This window comes from Nicotiana sylvestris, chromosome 11 (genome assembly GCF_000393655.2).
Source record: "Nicotiana sylvestris chromosome 11, ASM39365v2, whole genome shotgun sequence".
Taxonomy (NCBI): domain Eukaryota; kingdom Viridiplantae; phylum Streptophyta; class Magnoliopsida; order Solanales; family Solanaceae; genus Nicotiana; species Nicotiana sylvestris.
Genome location: NC_091067.1, coordinates 141,346,748 through 141,370,021, shown reverse-complemented (window position 1 = coordinate 141,370,021; position 23,274 = coordinate 141,346,748).

The window sequence follows — 23,274 nt, the reverse complement described above, 5'->3', positions numbered from 1 at the left end:
GACAAGGTCCACAAAAGAACACACCTTTGAACTGCTGGGCTGTTTCATTGACTTACAGACATGAAAGACCACTTTCTCCTCACCCACCCGGAAGGTGATTTCCCCCTGCTTTCACATCAACTAAGGCCTTCCCAGTAGCAAGGAAAGGTCTTCCTAATATGATTGGAACCTCATAATCTACCTCACAATCCAAGATCACAAAATCAACTGGCAAGATAAGTTTGTTCACCCGGACAAGGACATCATCAATAATACCCAATGGTCTCTTCATAGTTCTATCCGCCATTTACAGTCTCATGGAAGTTGGCCTCGGTTGCCCAATACCCAAAGTATTGAAAACTGAGCAGGGTATCAAATTGATACTCGCCCCTAAGTCACATAGAGCTTTAGCAAAGTCCGCACTCCCAATAGTGCAAGGAATGGTGAAAACACCGAGATCTTCTAGCTTCGGGGCCATTGAGTGCACTATTGCACTAACTTGGTGGGTCATCTTGATAGTTTCACAATCCATGAATCTTTTCTTTATCACCAAGTCCTCCATGAATTTAGCATAGCCCGGCATTTGTTCTAGAGCCTCCACCAAAAGCACATTAATGGATAAGTTCTTCATCATGTCAATAAAAATTTTAAATTGATTCTCATTTTTCTGCTTTGCGAGCCTTTGAGGATAAGGTGGAGGTGCACTTGGCAAATGAGCCTTGGCTTTAGGCACAACCGTTTCCGGCATGTCTATTACGTGTTCCCTAGATGGGTTCACGTCATTCTGAGTCTCCACCTCGGCATCTTGAATATCAATCCTCACTTCCTCATTCACGTTCCCATCAATCACATTTTCAACCGCCAAAGGAATCCCATCTTCTTGCAACTCAACTTCATCACTCAAAATTTCATTTTGTTTGGAGGCATGCACATCACTGCCTCGTCCACTTCTTGTAGTTACCACCATAACATGATTGTTCCCACCCTTCGGGTTAACTACCATATCACTTGGTAGAGCCCCCTTAGGGCGATTATTCAAGGATTGTGAGATTTGGCCTAATTGAACCTCCAAGTTTCTGATTGAAGTATTGTGGGAAGCCAACTGAGCATTAGAGTCCGCACTCTTTTTTATCATCTGTTCAAACATCATTTCAATTCTCCCCAATTCGTTGTTGGAAGAACTAGGACATTGGGATGCAAATGGGGGTGGATTGTTCGATTGTTAATACATTGGGGCCTTTGAAAGCCTTGCCCCCGATTTCCTTGATTGCCATTGTTCCAACCACCCTGATTGTTGTTACCACCCCAGTTGTTGTTGTTGCCATTCCAATTGCCCTAATTGTTTTGATTGCCCCAATTGGAATTTTGGTTGTTTTTTCCCCAATTACTATTCCCTTATTGTTGTTGATTGCCCCAATTGACTTGGGGTCTCCATTGTTGTTGGTTGGAAGAATTGCCATTTGTCCTTGATAGTTATTCATATCTTGCACCTCTTCATTCTGCCCATCATAACCATCATCTTGGAATCCACCACAATCACTGTCATATTGATCCAAACTTCCTTGATTCTGTTGACCTCTTTGTCTTCTTTTGTTCACAAACATGTTGACACCCTCCATAGCATTTACTTGGCACGGATTTTGAACCTGCTGTAATTGTGCCTTTGCTAGCTGGTTAATTGTTGTTGTAAGCTCTACTATAGCCTGCCCATGATCATGTAGCTCTTTGTGCAAGTGAGTGACTGTGGGGTCAGCCTGTGGCATATTGGCTATACTTTGCCAAGTGGAGGACATGTCAGCCATCTCGTTAAGAATGTCACAAGCCTCATCATAAGACAACTTCATAAAATTACCCATAGCAAGTTGGTTCACTATGCACTGATTTGTTGTGTTAATGCCCCGGTAAAATGTCTGTTATATCATTTCCTCAGTCATATAATTGTTAGGACATTCCTTTACCATGGTTCTATATCGCTCCCATATCTCATGAAATGGTTCGATGGGCTCCTGCTTGAAAGCTAAGATCTCATCTCTCAATACTGCCATGTGCCCCGGCGAGAAAAACTTTGCAATGAATTTATCCGCCAACTCATCCCAAGTAGTGATGGAATGGTTGGGAAGTCGTTCAAGCTAATCCAATGCCTTCCCTCTAAGTGAGAAAGGGAATAGTCTCAACCGAAGTGCATCCTTTGACACATTAGTTTGCTTGCTCCCCCAACAGGTATCCATGAAACCCCTGAGATGTTTGTAAGCATTCTGATTGGTAGCGCCCGTGAAATACCTTCGTTGCTCCAACAATGTCAGCATCACATTTGTAATTTTAAAATTGTCTGCCTGGATCCGGGGTGGGACAATTGCACTTGCATATCCTTGGTTGGGGAGCATTCGAGGAGCCACTCTTGGAGGTAGCTGGGGAGGGTCTGGAATATTATCATTGGCCTGACGGCCTCTCCTTTGTCCTTGAGGTACAATAGGAACCTCATCATCAACATTTTGATGGCCTCTCCTTTTGTCCTGAAGTTGTGACACACATAAATTAGTAATGCAAAAGGAAAGAAGAACAATACACAAAACTATTTAGATAGATAGCCAGAACCGTTAGCTCCCCGGCAACGGTGCCAAAAAGTGATCAGAACCAACCCTACACCACTATAAAGTGGCGAGAGCGGTCAAAACAGCTTTTACCCGAGATGGTCGGGATCGAATCCACAGGGAGCTAGAAGTGGGAATTGGATTCATATCTAAACTAGAGATGTGTATTGCTCTTAATTACTCTTCTAGTCATCTTTTGGTTGGTTTTTACTTCTAATATTTATGCTAATAGTATGCTAAATTACACTAAGAATGATTGCTTGTAGGGTGTTCTAATTAGCTAAAGAGGCACCAGGGAAGTGACTTTCTCCTAGGTGAATACTTGATGGGTTCTCGAATCTAAGGCAAGGTTGTCATGTTGGGGATTATGATATAACCGATGCACGAAACTTCTCACTCTATACCTCTCGGTAGTTTGAGTGATTTTGCCCTAATTGATTTTCTCAAGACCAATTGGGTATGATAATTTGTACAAGCAATTTAGGTTCAGGTCAGGTATTACTATCTCTAGGTTTAACCCGTCTAATTGGGGCTAGCAATCTCTTGAATACACCCCAATTCTTTGTTGGACTAATTTTCCTAGACTCAAGCTCTCTTTCTCAAGAAGAGCCCAAGTCAAAAAGGCACAAATTAGTGTTTGCAACCACTAATTCAACATAGAAAATACAAATTAGTCCAAATATCAAACACCCATAGATATTCAAGCCTTAAAACTCAAGACCCATCAAATACTCACACTAGGGTTGATGCACAACCCTAGCTAATGGTCCTAGATACTCATAATAATGGAAGAAAACAAAGAAATAGATGAAGAACAACCCATAAGATTTAATTACAAACTAAGATAAAGAAACTTCAGTGTTAAAGTAGCTACAAATTACTCAAAATGGTCAAAAACCACCGTTCATGAGCGCAGCTCAAAGTTAGATTACAACTGATGACCTAAAAATGGGAAAATAAAGTATTTATACTAGGCCAAATTTTCTGGACAAAAATACCCCTGTGGGGGTAGTGCGGTCTGCACAAAATCGAGTGCAGCTGCGGTGAGGCTTCTTGGATTTAGATATCTGCTCTCTGAACTCGGCCACCATGGGCCACATAAAATGCACCACGGCTGTGGTGGCTTCTTCTCTGGTCCGCACAAAAAGGACCGCTGACCGCAATAGCATTATCCTCCAAACTCTTGTAACGACCCGACTGGTCGTTTTGAGATTTTACACCTTGCTCGTCAGTTCTCGCACATGACTTGCCCCGTGTGATGGATTATGACTTATGCAAATCATTGGTTTTGGTTTTCAGGGTAATCAAAATGAATTTGGAAGAACAGTTCTCAATTTGAAAAGTTTGACTAAGATTTGACTTGTCAGTATATGATTTTAGACTAGAATTTTTATGATTTGGTTAGCTCCGTTACTTGATTTGGTACTTAGGAGCGTGATCGGAATGCATTTTGGAAGCCCGTGGAAGGTTTAGGCTTGAATTGGCGAAATTGAGATTTTGACATTTTTCGGTTGATAGGTGAGATTTAAATATAGGGGTTGGAATGGAATTTCGGAAGTTGCAGTAGCTCCGTTGTGTCATTTATGACGTGTGTGCAAAATTTCAGGTCATTCGGACGTGGTTTGGTTGGGTTTTTGATCAAAAACGGAATTCGGAAGATTTTGGAATCCTAGGCTTGAATTTGATGTGTTTTTGGTGTTTCAATGTTGTTATGAGCATTCCAAAGGTTGGGACGAGTTTGAATAAGGTTATGGGATATGTTTGTTCTTTTGGTTTCGGTCTCGGGGGTTATGGGATATGTTTGTGCTTATGGTTGAGGTCTCGGGAGCCTCGGGGTAATTTCGGATGGATGTCGGAGAGTCTGGGAAATTTGAGAAGCTGCAGATTTTTCTGTTCTAGTATTTCCGCACCTGCGGATTGGGAACCGCAGGTGTGACGCCGCATATGCGAGGAAATGACCGCAGAAGCAGTCAAGGAAGAGAAGTGCAGAAGCCGCGGATGCGGTTGGATGACCGCACCTGCGATGGCACAAGTGCGGCTACGTGGTCGCAGATGCGATTTTTGGATTTTGAGTGAAAGCCGCAGAAACGGCTAATTGACCGCAAATGCGGTACCACAGATGTAGTGCATTGACCGCAGGTGCGAAAATGCCTGGGTCAGAATGTATATATTTTACCCTTCGTGATTTTGTGAGGGTTTTCACCATATTTCATTTGGGAGAAAGCTTGAGAGAGCTATTTGAAGAGGGAATTCAAGAGGATTTCGTGGAGGTAAGATTTTTGGACCCTAAACTTGTTTCTATGATGAATTTTAACATTTTGAACTTGAAATCTATGGAAAATCAGTAGCAAAAATTGGGAAAATCATGGCTTGAAATTGGAGAGTTAAATTGGGGATTTGAGGGGCCATTTGAGGTTCGATTTTGATGTTCTTGGTATGTATAGACTCGTGAGAGGATGAGAATTCCATTGATGTTAATTTTGTCAGATTTTGAGACGTGGACTCGGGGGCCGGGTTGGATCAATTTCGTGATATTTGATGCAAATTGGTTATTTTCGAGTGGGCTTTGTTCCCTTAGCATATTTTAATAGTTATGTACTGATTGTGGCTAGATTTGGAGCATCTGGAGGTCGATTCGTGTGGGCAAAGGCATCATGGGCTAGAGTTTGGACCGGATGGTAAGTAATGATTGTAAATACTGTCATGAGGGTTTGAAACCCCGGATTACACATCGTAGTGTTACTTTGAGGTGACGCACATGCTAGATGATGAGCGTGGAGTTGTGCACCATTGGGGATTGTGACTTGGTCCATCCCGTATGACTGTTAAGTCGCGTATTTTATTTGAAATCTTATGATATTCCATGTTCTAGAGATTTATGTTATATTTTGGGTTGTATGCCATGTTTGGGGCCTTGTACCGACCTGCTGAGACCCTTAGGGGCACTTTCACTATTTTTCCTCACTCTATTTGTTTTGAAAGCATATCCTCAGTCATGTTTTACCTGTTTATCGTTTAAATCTGGTTTTATCACTTTATTTCTTAAAAATGTGAAAACTGTTTGGACTGAGTTCCCTGTTTTACTGATGGTCCGAGTGATCGTGAGGTCGATGACTGAGAAAGACCGAGAGTCTGATTGTGAGGTTAATGACTAAGAGAGGCCGAGGACCTAATTGTGAGGATTATATATTTATGGATCTGGTTGTACGCCGCAACAATATATATATATATATATATATATATATATATATATAGATTGGGTTGCACGCCGCAGCGATATAGCGCTTGGGCTGTAGGAGCCCCTCCGGAGTCTGCACACCCCTAGTGAGTACAGTCGACTATATATATGTATCGGGCTGCACGCTGCAGCGGTTACTATATGGTACCTATTGAGTGTGAGTGCTGAGTATGAGCGTTGATTGGTAAGAGTTGAGTCACGAGTGACTGAGAGGCTTGCCCGAGGGGCTATATATATATATATATATATATATACAGGTACATGAGTGATATTTTGCCTGAGGGGCCTGGTTATGAACTTACTGTTTTTCACTCCTTAAAGGGAGCTTTTATCGAATATGTGGATTTAATTATTGCTTTCACTCATCTTTAGATCGAGCCTCTATTGAAAATGTTGAACAAACATTTTAAATAATCTTTCATTCAAACTAAAAATTTTAAGTTATGAAATGGGTACAAATTTTGTTTTTGCCCGAGGGGCTATATACGAACTAGGTTTTGCCCGAGGGGCCTATTATAGTTTTCATCTCTTTTATTATAAATGGTATTGAACCCCTATTGGAACTGTTGGAAAGCATTTTCAAATGATTTTTACCAAAATCTGGATTTTAAAATGAGACGATTGACTCGTCTTCGGATTTGCAAGCCCGTTGTGTTTATTGAGTTATCATAAATGTGGATTCATTGTTTCCTACTGCTCAGTCTTTATTTACTCTTATTACTTACTGAGTTGGAGTACTCATATTACTCCCTGCACCTCGTTTGCAGATTCAGGCATTTCGGAACCCGGTAGCGGGTGTTGATTGCTCAGACGCGGAGTCATCAGAGTTAGCAAGGTGGTTGTACGACGTTCGCAGCACGGCTTCCTCCCTCTCATTTTTATTACTGTATTTAGTACATTTTAGACCCTTGTTATATTCATACCTTGGTAGATGTCATGACTAGTGACACCCCGATGTCGGGCTTGTGTAATTATTCTGCACTTTTCTTTTTGATGTTCATTATGAGATTATCGGTTTATAAATGGTATAAAATAACTTTTACTGAAAAATGGTTGATTTGGGAATTGTGTCGACTGACCTTGTGTTCACGAGAGGCGTCATCACGACCGGGTCCAGTTTGGGGTCATGACAACTCCCAGCTCTCTGAACCCTATCTTTGCGGACCGCACAAAATGGGTTGCGGTCGCAAAGAGGCCACTGTGGTCCGCACAAAATGCTTTGCAGCCGTAGTCCTTGAGTTTCCAAAATATGCACTCTCTGAATCTCCTCACTACGGACCGCACTAAATAGAATGTGGCCGCAGTGGAACTGTTGCACTGTGCTTGGACTTGTTCTTGGTACTTGTGCACGTTTCACTCCTTTTTGAGCTGGTTTTGACTAATTGTCACCTTTTTGACCAAACCCTGCAAACAAGTACAATATGTAAGCCTTTGGGACTATTTTGTATGCATTTTTAATTAAAACTCAAGTAAGAAAGAGTGTAAAACGAACCATAATCCCTAATTATCACTAAATCCTACACTGAATTCTGTAGTTGCTATTTTTTATTTGCACCATCATTTGCTATGCTCGAATCCACCACAGAATTGATATATCTAGGAGCCTGTTGATATCGACAGATTTGTCTAATCCCCCATTGTGAAGGGAACTTAATAACTTGATGTAAAGTAGATGGAACATCACCCATATCTTGAATCCAAGGCCTGCCAAGAATCATTTTAAACGCCATGTCCGTATCTATCACTTGGAATTTCGTATTTTTGACGACTCCTTCTGCAACTGTGGTAAGCACTATTTCCCCTTTCTTAACAATGCTTGAATTATTGAATCCTGATAAGGTACGTGTTTTCGGCACCATTTTGTCATCAGCTTGCATCTCGTTTGCCACTCTCAAAAATAATATTCATGGAGCTACATGGATCAATCAAAACTCGTTTCACATTAGTATCATGTAAAAGTAAAGATATTACAATGCATCGCCGTGAGGGATCATCATGCCATCTGCATCATCAAACGTTATACTGTGTTCTTCCAAAACTTGGAGAACTCGCTTTCCGTGGGTAATTGTGACATTCGATGTCTTTTTTTCCAGCCGTATATGTCACACCATTGACCTCCTCACTTTCGCTTATTACATTAACCATCCTTTTTGGTGATGGAGGTTTTGGAGGCTCTTGTCTATTCTTCATATATGTTTGATTACCCTTTTAATTGAACAAATCTGTTGAATAACCTTCTTTTAACAAATTCTCTATTTCACCTTATAGCAATCTATAATATGTTGTTTTATGACCGTGGTAGTTATGAAATTCGCACCCAAAATTTGGATTTCTCCTGCTAGGGTTCGATCTCATTTCTTTTGGCCACCACACCTTATCTCCCATACTTCTTAAAACAACTACCAACTCAGAAATGCTAATGTTGAAACTATAATCACCAATCTTTGCCTTTGTATTAACATTGCTATCCCGCGCATCTCGCTCTTTACCGAACATGGATAATGAACCCGCATCTCTGTCTCTTGATCTAGAACTATACCTTGGATTTTCTTATTTAGAGCGTGAATCCTGTCCTGCTAGTCCCATGTAAGGTTCGTACTTGTTCTTACCTGACCTTTTTCGGTTTCTAGTCGCCTCGAACTTGTTCTTTCATCACCCTATGACCGAGTGATAGTGTCTTCTTCTATTTGCAGCTTCGTACTGTACCTATTGTAAACATCATTCCAAGTTGTAGCAGGGAATTCTCATAAGCTTTCCTTAAGTCTCCTCGCGACTTCTGAGCTTTTTTCATTTAAGTTACTTGAAAACGCCATGGCCACCCAACTATCAGGTACCCGCGGTAATATTATTCTTTCACGTTGAAATCTATCCACAAATTTCCTGAGTAGCTCCGTATCTCCCTGTTATATTTTGAAGATGTCTTACATCCTCTTCTCAAAATTTTGAGCTCCCGAATGTGCTTTTATAAATGAATCTGCAAGCTCAGCAAAAGAATCAATAGAATTTCTGGTAAAAGAGAATACCATGTTAGTGCTACTTTCGTGAGTGTTTCGCTAAATGTTTTGACCAGCACTAACTCAAATTCTTGCTTGGTTAAATTATTGCCTTTCACGCCAGTTGTAAACGCAGTTACATGATCTCATGGGTAGGTTATTCTATCATACTTTAGAATATCGGGCATTTTAAACTTCTTTGAAATCGGCAAGGGAGCTGTACTTGGCTTTCAGGGCTGTTGTGAATATTTGTCAATATCCACTCCTTTAATCACGGGTGGTACACCAGGTATTTGCTATATGCGATCATTCTACTCCTTGAGCTGCTTCTGCAAAGTTAGCACTAAACTTTGTAAATTAGAATTATTGGGTGTACCAGACCTTCCATCGCGAGATTCACTGGGAGTTCCTCCGCTTTCCAAATTAGCAAGTCCCGAGCGTGGATTTTCTATAGTTGCAGTGTTGTTTGTAGGTGGATTTGGTGACGCAGTTGGAAATCCACTGACAAAAGCTTGAAGAACATTGTTGACGTGTTCCGCAATTAGTTGTTTTAATGCGTCCTCAGTTGTTTGTTCGTCCCCTTGTTGATCATTCGTGTGTGATGTTGATCTTTGAGGTGTCCCTTCCCGGGACTGTCGAGGAGAATTTTGAGGTGAAGGGATTGGAGTTCCTCCCTCCTATTGGTTCTGTTGGTTCAGTTGGTTGTTGTCTAGAAATCGACATGATTGTTTGACAGAAAAATGAATTTGGAAAGTGAAAAGATTATCAGATTTCCGGTAACGGAACCAATTTGTTTAACCAAAAATATGTCTTTCGATCAAAGTATAATTTTAGAAGAAAATGAGATTGAAGGAAAATAACAAGAGTAACTAAGGAAATAATTGATTGCAAGGTCAAAGCAGAGAATTTCGAGAAAGTAGAAAAGTAAAGTGTATATTTCAATATTGTCTCAGATGTCCTTATAAATAGTATTTTGCGTCATTTTATAGGAATATACAATAGTAACGATTTTCCCTCATAATTTGAGCTAATTATGGGCATTAATGATATTGATCGCCAATTATTTTGGATTTTTATAATTGACGCATCTATTGCTATAAGTGCCTTATATCTGTTCAGATTCCCCTTCTTTATTTCCTTCCTGTCCAAATATCTTTCCTTCTTTTTGCTATATTCATTCTTTGCCAGTTGTTAGGCCCGATACTGTCTTATGGGTATTTCTTCCCGTGCCCTTTCTCACTCTATCAAATAAGACTGCCACTTATTGTTATATTATTATTCCACATATTATGTCATGTCAGCAGTCTAATATTCCACGTGTAGCTCTTTTTCAGCACCAATATAGTTTCAAATTTTCATTTCTTACTCCTTCATTAGATAACGTGTAAATATTTTACTCTACCTTTTCTTAATTTGTCCAAGTCAGTTTTTCTTTCCCCAGATATCTTTATATTTCATAAACCCCTACATATTTCTCTTTAATATTCCTACTCATCTTCTTTCTCCAAGAAACATAAGCTTCCAATTATTCTATACTTCTATTGCTTTATAAAATCTTATCTAAAATTAACAGTATCTCAAGAAAGATTAAATGAGTTGGTTATATTATTAATAGATTATAAAAAGGATTGTTAATAACTTTGTATTTCAAAAGGCTAAAAATAGACTTTAAATCAAAAAATATCACATAACTTTTTTAAAAAAATTTAGGCCTCATATTAAACTTTGATTTTAGGCCCCGCGCATACTTGAGCCACCCCTGATAGGAGGTGATAACTAGAGAATATAAGAAATCTGTTATAGATAGAATTTTATTTATGGTGAATGTCTATATTTAGAGATATTCTAGGGTTTATTACTTGGTGGCTAAGTCACTCTCTCCCTATAAATAGAGGGTTTTATTCCATTATAATTCATCCCAAAATTCAATACGAATTTCCCCTCTCTCTCTCTCTTTCTCTGCAATATTGTTCTTTTTTTTTATTGTTTTCATCACACGTTATCAGCACAAGACTCTACCGTCTCAAGAATCTCTTTGAGAAAATTAAGGTACAACTTTTCACCTCTTTTTAATTATGACTGACATTATGAAAAGAAAGTTTGTTGCCCTTAAAATTTCTAGCAAGAACTATATGACATGGGTGTTGGATGTTGAAATCCATTTAGATGTCATGGGTCTTGGAGACGCTATTAAAGACAGAAATAAAGTATCCACTCAAGACTGTGCTAAGGCCTTGATTTTCTTGCGCCATCACATTGATGAAGGGTTGTGTCACACCTCCTTTTTTACTACACCCCGTAAAGGGTGTATAATGGAGTTTTTCCAATTAAAGGACAATCGAAACGGGATTTATTATTAAAAGATTCAGAGTCGCCACTTGGGAGATTTATGGTGTCCCAAGTCACCGGTTTAAATCCCGAATCGAGGAAAAGTTGACTCTGTATTATAGTCCGCGAACCAGAAATCTGAGTAAGGAATTGTGTTAACCCGGAAGAAGGTGTTAGGCACTCCCGAGTTCCGTGGTTCTAGCACGGTCGCTTTGATCATACTTGGCTTACTAAATTGTCCAATTACTCGATTTTAGAACCTATGTGCTTTTACCTTTTACAGCTTGAAGAAAAATTATCGTGAAATGAGTCACGCGTACGTGTACCCATCTGTTTGGCGCGTCAAAATCATGTCACGCGAACGTGTCCACAATTAATAACGCACTATTATTATTAAGAAAGTTTAACCGAAGTTGTGCGAACGCATACTCCGGTTTTGTTTTTAGAAATCGTAATCATGTCACGCGAATGTGTCCACAATCACGTTGGTATATTAAACGGACCTAAAGCAAACTACGAACCTTTGTTATTTTATATCTAAAACATAAGAAATTAGTAGAGGGCCATGTATTTTAAGATTTTATTTGGCACGGCGCACCTCCGATCTATATTTGAAAAGCCCAATTAATTAACTAAGGAAAATTTGCGGAAACTTCTACTTGTTTAAACTAAGGGTTCTACCCTACAAGTTACTAAACGCATTGTATTAGAGAATTAAAGACCCAAAGGGAAACTATTTCAAACACCATTGAACAGACCCCTTTTAAAATGTCTTTAGAAATTGGGCTCAAACCCAGCCCAATATTTGATGAAGCAAAGGCGCCTAGGGGTCTGTATTCGACATACCATTCAGCTGGGCCTGCGTTAGGCCCTAGTTTTATACCCCAAATTTTTATGCCAATCAAGGAATGAAAATTAATGATATTAATTTGGAACGTGAAATTGACTTAGCAAACTTAAACTCCAATTTTGAAATATCAAACACCAATTACCTATCTAGCTTTCTAATCTTAACTATTACAACATGAAATGACCAAATAAACATTCTGACCACAAATTTCCAAATCAAGCAATCATCTGATCATTACGCTTGAAACCAGTTTTTAACTAGTTTCAACATGAATCTGAACCTTGACTTCGAGAGTGAACATGCTTACAAAATAGAGTCTGGGTAAATTGATATACATACAAGCCAATACTTAGCATTTCAATGAATTCAAATGGTCATCACACCTAAAACTACATTGATCTTCAGCATAAACTAAACAAAGGTATACAACCCCCAAAGCATTAAATTAAACCTCTGTGACAAAGCCTTAACAACTCCTTTACCCAGCACACACTCGAACTCATTAGAAGAAAACTAAATAGCTAGAGTTCATAGTTTATTTATCACTACAAAAACAGATTTGCTACTATAGGTTCAGAGAATAAAGATTCAGAAAAAAGGAAGGAGATGAACTAAATTATGAATAACAAACTAATGCTAAGCGCTACAATTCCATTTTTCATTTCACCCTTCAAGTCAAGCATTCACCTTATACAAGTTGTAGAGCGTGTACCTGGAAATTGACAAGGAAAAGAAGTGAACACTCAACAGTAAACAGCAGCAAAAGACAGCCCCAGATTCAACCAATTGAATAATGAAATTAGCTCATGAATGTCAATGGAACATTAGGAAAAAAATCCCAAAAAAAAACAGCTCTAAACCAACTCTTGAAGTCCCAGATTCAAGATCTTTCTAATCCGAGCTATGACATGAAAATAACATTTTCAGCAAATTTTTTAACCAACATCGGAAATCCAGAAGCTGAATTTTAATGTAATTCAAGCAGCTTCAACAAAAGAGCCCAGAACATCAAGTGTTATTTCAGAATGCACTCCCCAAAAAATTCCCAGCCATTTTAGTTTTCAGATTTTTTCTCCCCTCTAGCCGTTTCTCTGTTTTTTATTTTTTTTAGCCCTCTCCAATCTGCCTTGAGTTCTAAGTAACAATGCCTTTATAGGCAAGCTACTAGGGCTCCCTTAAAGAATTCGAAATTGCCCTTAAAACCTTCTGAAGTTTTCACTTTAGCTTAGCAAACCCTGGTGTAAACTTCAGAATTCCAAAATAGCCCCCATCCCAGCTTCCTAGAAGCTTCCCAATTCTATTGCAAATAGATTCCCTTACTAAGACTACCCAAACTACCCTCCATATCCCTGTTTATTACCCCTAAAACCTGTGGGTATGGGCCATGGGTCAATGACCCAATTTTTTGAAACAAAAATGAATTGGATTTTAACCCAAACTCACCCCGCAAGATCAGAAACCCAAACAGCTCCAATTATCACTTGCCCCATTATCAAATTCCAACCCAAAATAGCACATGCCAACTTGTTTTATCAACTTAAGAAATTAGCCTAAGTAATTTACTAATTCAACATTAACCAAACTAACAATTTTAGGCCAGAACTCCACCTACTCATGCATGAATTGAAGAACTCTGGGACGGAAAAAAAATGAAAAACCACACAAGAAGAAAGGAAAGAACAGAGACTAAAAAAAGGAGGAAAGAATAGACCAGAGGCAGAAGAGTGAATACTTACTACAGTTCAGATCAAGAGAAGATAGTCTTGAGTCATCAAACCTTCGGATTTCCGGTCAAATGTGATATTAATCGCATGTTCTCATAGAGAACAAACGAATAAAATCACACTAGAGCCAAAACATCTGCAGAATCTTGATTAGGATTTTAGGGCTCAACTTATATTCAAGATTCGGGGAGTTCCATTAAGATTCGAGGGTAATGGGTTGGATATTTGGGATGGGGAAGACGTGGTGGTTCTGTGGTGTATTTTTGGAGTGATTTGGGAGGAGTTATGTTTTGGGTCCGATCTTCGATCTAATATTCAAAGGGTTTGGCTGAGATTCGAGGGAGATGGTTTGGGGTTTTGGAATGGGGAGATGGAGGGGAATCAAGGGTGTAAATTTGGGGTCGATTGGAGTACCGCCACCGACGGAGACAATTTCCGGTAGGCGGTTCCGGCGGGGGTGATGAGGCTCTGGTGAAGGAGATGAGAGGGGTAAGGGGGGCTGTTTGGACACTGATATATCAAACTGACCCAAGCTTCAGGACCGTCCGATCAAGAAACCTCGACGGTCCTGATCTGTTGCCAACAAAACGGGGTCATTTTGATTAAAGGGGGAAGACCGGACCGGGTTAAGATGGTTTGGGCCGGGTGAGGGGGTTTAGACGAGTACGGGGATGAACGACTTGGGCCTGGGGAATTTCGAATACAAATGGCCCAAATCAGGGTCTTCTAAATCCAACTCTTTTTCTTTTCCTTTCTTTTGATTTTTTTGATTGATTTGTTTTTTCTAATTTCTTTTAAAAATCAAATTAAAAATTAAAAATTAAAATAAGACCTAAATTAATTCCTAATCAAATTATCCTATCAAATTTAATAAGCTAACTCTAAATAATGCTCACATCTACTAATTAAATGCCAAATTAAAGAAAACTAACCAAAATTCGAAAAATTAAAATTAAAGTGCGAAAAATGAACTATTTTGTGATTTTCTCATTTTTATAAAACACTAAATTATTAATTAATCTAAAAAGGTGTACAATTAAATCCTAAATGTAAATGCAACATATTTTTGTACTTTTCATTAATTAAATAAAATAAATATCCGCAGACAAATGCAAACATAAAATACCACAAAATCCGCAAAATTGCAAATAACGAAAAGAAATTATTTTGTTTTGAATCAATGAGAGTAATTCCTATAGGGTAAAAATCATGTGCTCACAGGTTGAAAATAGAATATCTCACAGTCAATGATCCACTTATTTTGTGGAATGACTTAAAGGAAAGATATGACAACTTAAAGTTGGTCACTCTTCCACAAGCACGATATGATTGGGCTCATCTGAGGCTCCAAGACTTTAAGTCTGTTTCTGAATATAATTCTGCAATGTTCAGAATTACTTCTAAATTAAAACTCTGTGGAGATACTATCACTGATTATGATATGCTTAAAAAACATTCACAACGTTTCATGCCTCCAATATGGTCTTGCAACAGCAATACAGAGAAAAAGGTTTCAAGAAGTACTCTGAGTTGATTTCTCTTCTCCTTGTCGTTGAACGAAACAACGATTTGCTCATGAGAAATCACGAAAATCGACCCACTAGGTCTACACCATTGCCTGAAGTGGATGAGGTGTATTCCCATTATACTAAGCATGGAAAAGGCCGAGACTCTATTCGTGGTCGTGGTCGTGGCCGTAGACAAGGAAGAAATTTTTCTGGTGTTAATCATCCCACAAAGAGAAACAACCACCAAAAGTGGAAAGGGAAAGATGAGAAGCCAAAAGCAAATGATTCATAAACTGAATGTTGTCATTGCGGTGGAAAAGGGCATTGGGCAAATATTTATCGTGTACCAAGACATTTGGTTGAGCTTTATCAAGCATATCTAAAGAATAAAGTTCCTGAAGCCAATTTTGTCTTTGACAATGATTTTGACATCACCCACTTGGATGTGGCAGACTTCTTTGAGCATCCTGATGAAAAAATAGACCACTTGATTGGTGATGGATCCGTGGTTAAAGATGATTGAGTAGTTTTATTTTTTATTTTTACATATTCGTAGTAGCTAATAAACATCATGTAATCATAGTTCTTTACATGAATAGTAGTCATTAGTACTATTTATTTTATAGGATAATGTTAGTTAATTTTGATTAAATATAATTATAGTATTCGTTTTAAACAATGTTTCAGTTTGCTTAGTTTTTTCAAGGATTAACATATTCTTTTCTAAATTAAGGTTGTGATGTGAAAAGAATATTTAGTTACTTGAGTTGAAAACAAAAGGATTAACTTTGAAAAATTTCACGTAATTAGAGAATGACGTCAAATTAATGCGAGCATATTTGCAAGTGAATCACGTTATTAGTGCCCAATTGCCGATTATAGGATTTGAATGGAATGTAAATTATTTCTTTATTGCTGCACCAAGTGAATCATTGATTGCCTTGCTCTTTTACTGTTCATTTGAGTTTGAGCTAACTTTGAAAGTGAAAATACCACTTTTCTATTACTAGCATGATGGAAATATTTAAGAAAGTGATAAGTGTAAATAAAGTACGATTGCATTTTTAGCTACATAATGGTTTGAATCATAATGAGAATTTGCCCGAAATTGCATTAGAGTCATTATTGAATCAACAATTTATTTTTGTTTCTTTCCCTTTATATCTAAAAATATTAATATTTGTTTATATATTTCTTTTGTATGTCAAATAATGGGAAGCAGATATAGATATCTCACAAAGCAAACTTGGATCAAAGTTCAATTATAAAAATATTTGTTTAGTTGATTCATGTACGACACATACAATATTCAAAGAGAAGAAATATTTCTCTCATTTAAGTATGTGTAAGGCGGATGTTACTACAATTTCTGGTAGTAGTAAATTAATTGAATGCTCTGGAAGAGCTACTATAACTCTGCCTAAAGGAACAATACTTATCATAGAGAATGCAATGTTCTCCTCCAAGTCCAAGAGGAACTTGTTGAGTTTTAAAGATATCCACCGAAATGGATATTATATTGAGACAATAGATGAGAATAATCTTGAATATCTCATCATTACCAAGAATGTCTCTGTCCAAAAGAGGGTTATTGAGAAGTTCTCATCTTTGTCTTGTGGCCTGTATTGGACAAGAATTAGTGCAATTGAGGCACATTCTACCGTAAACCAAAAGGTTACTGATTCCAATACTTTTGTACTTTGGCATGATCGATTGGGACACTCTGGATCAATTATGATGAGACGAATTATAAAAAACTCAAATGAACATCCATTAAAGAATTTAAAGATTCTTTTAAATAATGATTTTTCTTGCACTTCTTGTTATCAAGGCAAGTTAATTATAAGACCATCACCAACAAAGGTTGGGATTGAGTCCCCTGCGTTTTTAGAACGTATACAAGGGGACATTTGTTGATCTATTTACTCACCTAGTGGGTCGTTTAGATATTTTATGGTCTTAATAGATGCATCCTCTAGATAGTCTCATGTGTGTCTATTGTCATCTCGCAACCTCGCATTTGCAAAATTAATGGAACAGATAATTCGATTACAGGCGCAATTCCCCGATAATCCAATTAAGTCTAGTAGACTTGATAATGCTGCTGAGTTTTTAAGCCAAGCATTTAATGATTATTGCTTATCAATTGGGATAAAAGTGGAACATCCTGTAGCTCATGTTCACACTCAAAATGGCCTTCAGAGTCCCTAATTAAACGTATGCAATTGATAGCAAGACCGTTACTCATAAAAATGAGGTTGCCCACTTGTGGTTGGGGTCAGGCCATTTTACATGCAGCAATACTAGTTCGTCTCAGACCAATAAATTATCATAAATATTCCCCGTTGCAATTAGTTTTGGGTCATGAACCTAATATACCCCATTTAAGAATTTTTGAATGCGCAATATATGTACCTGTAGCACCGCCATATCGCACCAAAATAAGTCCCCAAAAAAGTTTAGGAATATATGTTGGGTTTGAATCGTCCTCCATTATTCACTATCTTGAAACATTAACGGGGGATTTATTCACTGCTCGATTTGCAGACTGTTGATTCGATGAGACACTTTTCCCAAAATTAGAGGGAGAAAATGGTGAAACCAAACAGGAAATTTTGTGGAAAAATCCATCATTGTCTCATCTTGATCCACGTGCCTCTATTTGTGAAAAAGAGGTTCAAAAGATTATCCATTTGTAGAGAATAGCAAATCAAATATCAGACGCATTTACGGATTTGAAAAGGATAACAAAATCATATATCCCTGCAGAGAATGTTTCAATCTGTATTGTTGTCCCTATTGGACAATTTTCAAGTGTCATAGCTAATGAGTCAAAAGCATGCCTGAAACGTGGCAGACCATTGGGTTCCAAAGATCTAAATCCTAGAAAAAGGAAAACAAATAATCAAAATGATACTACGAAAGAATCTCATGAAGAAATCCCAATTTAACAAATTCTGAGATTCATGAGGAAACTACTGAGCCCGAGACTCAAGAAAATAAGGAACTATCAATAAATCCAATCGATATTGAGACAAATTTGAATCGATTGGATATAGTGGTGGATAGTGTCTTTGCATATAATATTGCATCTAGCATTATGCAAGATAGTAAGGATCTTGAACCTCAATATGTTGGAGAATGTCGACAAAGACGTGATTGGCCAAAATGGCAAGAAGCAATCTAATCAGAGTTGAATTCACTTGCAAAACGTGAAGTTTTTGGTCCTGTAGTCCAAACACCTAATGGTGTTAAACCTGTTGGCTATAAATGGGTCTTTGTACGCAAGAGGAATGAGAAAAATGAGGTACAAAGATATAACGCACACCTTGTTGCACAAGGATTTGCACAAAGACCTGGTGTCGATTATGAAGAGACATATTCACCCGTTATGGATGCTATAACGTTCCGTTATCTCATTAGTTTTGTTGTCCATGAAAGGTTTGACATGAATTTAGTGGATATGGTTACAGCCTACCTTTATGGCTCACTTGATAATGAGATATACATGAAAATTTCTGAGGGGTTTAAAATGCCTAACGCACATAATTCAAAGTCCCGGGAAATATTTTCAATCAAATTGCAAAGATCTTTGTATAGTCTAAAGCAATCAGGACGAATATGGTATAATCGTCTTAGTGAGTATTTATTAAAGGAAGGTTATATAAATGATGTCATTTGTCCATGTGTTTTTATAAAGAAAACAACATCGGATGTTGTATTTGCCGTATATGTTGATGACATAAACCTTATTGGAACTCCTATAGAACTCCAAAAGGCAATTGATTATTTAAAGAAGGAATTCGAGATGAAAGATCTCGGAAAAACAAAATTATGTCTTGGTTTGCAAATTGAATATTTGGCAAACGGAATTTTTGTTCATCAATCTGCCTACATAGAAAAGGTATTGAAACGATTTTACATGGATGGAGCACATCCATTAAGTACTACGATGTTTGTTCGATCACTTGATGTGAATAAGGATCCATTCCGGCCTAAAGAAAAGAACGAAGAGCTACTTGGTCCTGAAGTACCATATCTTAGTGCAATTAGTGCACTAATGTATCTTTCCAATACTACAAGGTCTGATATAACCTTTTCAGTTAATGTCTTAGCAAGATATAGCTCTGCTCCTATAATGAGACACTGGAATGGAATCAAACACATATTGCGGTATCTAAAAGGAACTACCGATATGGGCTTATTTTATGGCAATAATTGCAATCCCGATCTTGTTGGTTATGCTGATGCTGGGTATTTATTAGACCCACACAAGGCTCGATCTCAAACAGGTTATGTGTTTACATGTGGAGGCACTGTCATATCTTGGCGACCGACTAAGCAATCAATTGTGGCTACTTCATCTAATCATGCTGAGATAATTGCTATTCATGAAGCAAGTCGAGAGTGTGTGTGGTTGAGGTCTATAATACATCTTATTCGAGACAAATGTGGTTTGAAATGTGACAAACTACCCACGATTTTGTATGAAGACAATGCAACATGCATAGCCCAATTGAAGGGAGGATTCATAAAAGGAGATAGGACAAAGCACATTTCACCAAAGTTATTTTTCACACATGATCTTCAAAAGAATGGTGATATTAATGTGCAACAAATTCGTTCAAGTGATAATATGGCTGATTTGTTCACCAAGTCTCTACCGACGTCAACCTTTAAGAAGCTAGTGTACAAGATTGGGATATGAAGGCTCAAGGATGTGAACTGATGCTCTTATCAGGGGGAGTTACTATGTGTTGCACTCTTTTTCCCTTACAAGGTTTTGTCTCACTGGATTTTCCTTGCAAGGTTTTTAACGAGACAATCAAAAGGCGTATTATTAGATATGTGCTCTTTTTCCTTTTCTAGAATTTTTTTTCCATTAGGTTTTATTTTAGTTAAAGTTTTAACGAGGCACATTATCTGTTGAATAGACATTCAAGGGGGAGTGTTATAAATAGAATTTTATTTATGGTGAATGTCTATATTTAGAGAGATTCTAGGGTTTATTACTTGGTGGCTAAGTCACTCTCTCCCTATAAATAGAGGGTTCTATTCCATTGTAATTCATCCCAAAATTCAATAAGAATTTCCTCTCTTTTTCTGCAATATTGTTCTTCTTTTTTTATTGTTTTCATCACAAAATCTTTTTTTTCCAAATTAGATTCTCTTTTTTCTTTCTTATTTTTCAAATACTGTCTTTGTTTTTCGCTTTTCACTAAATTTGGAACAAACTATAAGCCTGTTTAGTTGATGAACATAGCAGAGAGACTTTAGGTACTGAAAAAGAAAGAAGTAGGTGCCTTATTAATTGTCTCGTACTAGTAGGTTACCCATAATGCTATATATCTATCGTATATGAGCACAAAATAAACATGTAACCCAGAAAATAATGAGCTATAATACTTAGGTAGGTTCTCTATACTGCCAACTTGTTGATTTTTGAAGTTGAAAAGGAACTTGGGGAGGTGGGTATTAGATCTTTATTTTTTTTGTTAAGTTCTATGCATTGACATTATAAATATATTTATACGGCTACAATATTTATAATGTAATTATAGATAAATTTTTATAATAAATATTAATTAATAATTCAATATAAATAGTAATAACAATGATAATTTATTGCATTAATTAAAGTATAACGATGGTGTAAAAACTCTTACGAAAGTCGGTATAATATTATTAGAAGCGGAACTAGGATTTCAGCTTTATCGGTTCAAAATTTTAAAACGAGGACTTTAAGTGCTATTAACTGAGTTCTAAATTCAATATTTGTATATATTTAATGAACTTTTTAACACAAATATAATATTTAAGAAGAGTACTGGATTCGCCCGAATCCGAATACGGGCTTCTAGCTCCTCCCCGAATATTAATGACATGTAGCTGGGGGCATAGAGCATAATAGGAGTTTTGCCGTACCTGCCAACATGTTCAGACCTTTGTAAATACACACTCGAGTATATCAAAATTGCTTATCATGACGATCTACCCTTCAAAATTCAAACATATGCAGATGGAGGACCTATGCTTTCAACAAAAATTCTGAATATATATATATATTCAATTTTTATCAAAAATCTTTAAAATTAAAAGTCCGATGAAGGTACTAGATGAACGGTTTACTAGTGTACCCGGCCACTCTCAAATCTTAGGTCCGCGCCTGAACATATGTGTATAAATATATGTGCAGAGATTAGGTGGAGTAAATTAGCACCTGCTATGAAATGTTATAGTGTTTGAGGAGAGTACACCATCTTGCATTAATATTAAAGATGTTTTCTTTGACTTTGGTAATTTTCATAAGTAGAGCTCTAGCCAACATATTTCATAGCAGGTACTAATATTATAACTTCTAACTGTATCTCTTCTAAAATAAGTTGTCCTTTAGCAAAAATAAACATATATAAATGTAATGGTTAGTAATGACTAAATTGATAAATAAGTGAGTAAAAGGACTTTTTTTCAATTTTTAAAAATTTACTTTCTTGTCTGCAGAACGAAGAAGATGCCCGAAAAGTGGAGGTGGAGCACGATGGTTCCTGTATACAAGAATAAGGGTGATATCCAAGGGTTTATACTATGAAAGTCTGGGAGAGTGTGGTAGAGCTAAGGGTAAGGAGGAGTGTATCTATTTCTAAGAACCAGTTTGGGTTTATGCCGGGGTGTTCGACAACAGAAGCCATCCAACTTGTTAGGAGATTGATGGAGCAATATAGGGAGAGAAAGAAGAAATTGCATATGGTGTTCATCGACTTGGAAAAGGCGTACGATAAAGTTCCGATTGAGGTTTTGTGGAGATGTTTGGCGACTAGAGGTGTACCTGCTACCTAAGTTGGGTTGATTAAGGACATGTATGATGGAGTAATGATCTGAGTGAAGATGGTGGGTGGGGACTCAGACCATTTTTCAGTGGTAATAGGGTTGCATTAGGGGTCGGCACTCAGCCCTTTTTAATTTGCTCTGGTGATGGACGAACTGACGTGCCACATTGATGTCGCCCAAACTCACACCACAAATATAGGTTGTGAGGCAGTCGAAGCAATAATAAAAACCTAACGCAAGTCGGGGTTGAATCCACAGGGAGTTAGATATGAGATTAGGTATATGTCTAGACTAGGTGTATGATGTGCCCAAGATTACACTTTCACATATTTGGTTGTTTCTTTCTACTTCTATTAATTATGCTAATGTTTGCAAGTGAAAAGTTAAGAGACAATATTTTTGGTTTTGTTGTTTTTCAAGTTGATAAAAGGTCTAGGGTCGTGACTTCCACCTAGGTGGTTACCTAATAGGTTGTAAACTCTAGGGCAAGTTTGATTGGTCGGCATTGTAATATAGCAATCATACTCGATTACTCACTCTATACCTCTCGGTAGTTTGAATGATTTTGCCCAATTTGGCTTTCTCAAATCTAAATGGGTATTGCACAAAACAAGTGATAAATGCTTAAGTCGGGTCTTACTATCTCTAGATTCAACCCTTTAATAGGGGATATCTGTCACACCTCCTTTTTACCGAGAGGGCATAAGGGAGTTTTCCCAACTAAAGTAACAATAATCGAAATGGGATTGTTTAATTATTTCAAAGTCGCCACTTAGAATATTTATGGTGTCCCAAGTCACCGGTTTATTTTAAAATTTCAAATTGAGAAAATTTGACTCTTATTTATGGTCTGCGAACGCAGAAAACCGGGTAAGAAATTCTATTAACCCGGAAGAAGGTGTTAGGCATCCCGAGTTCCGTGGTTTTAGCACAGTCGCTTTTAATCCTACCTGACTTAATTAAATTGTTTAATTACGTGTTTTAGAACCTATGTACTTTTAACTTTTTATCGCTTTTGATTGGGCGTTTTATGGAATTATCTTGAAACGAGTCACGCGTACATGTACTCATTTTGTTTGGTGCGTCAAGAATCATGTCACGCGTACGTGTATACAATTAATCAGGCTTTATTAATATTAAGAAAGTTTGGCCGAAGTTGTGCGAACGCATACCTCGATTTATTTTTAGAATCATAATTATGTCACGCGAACGTGTACACAATCAGGATGATAGAT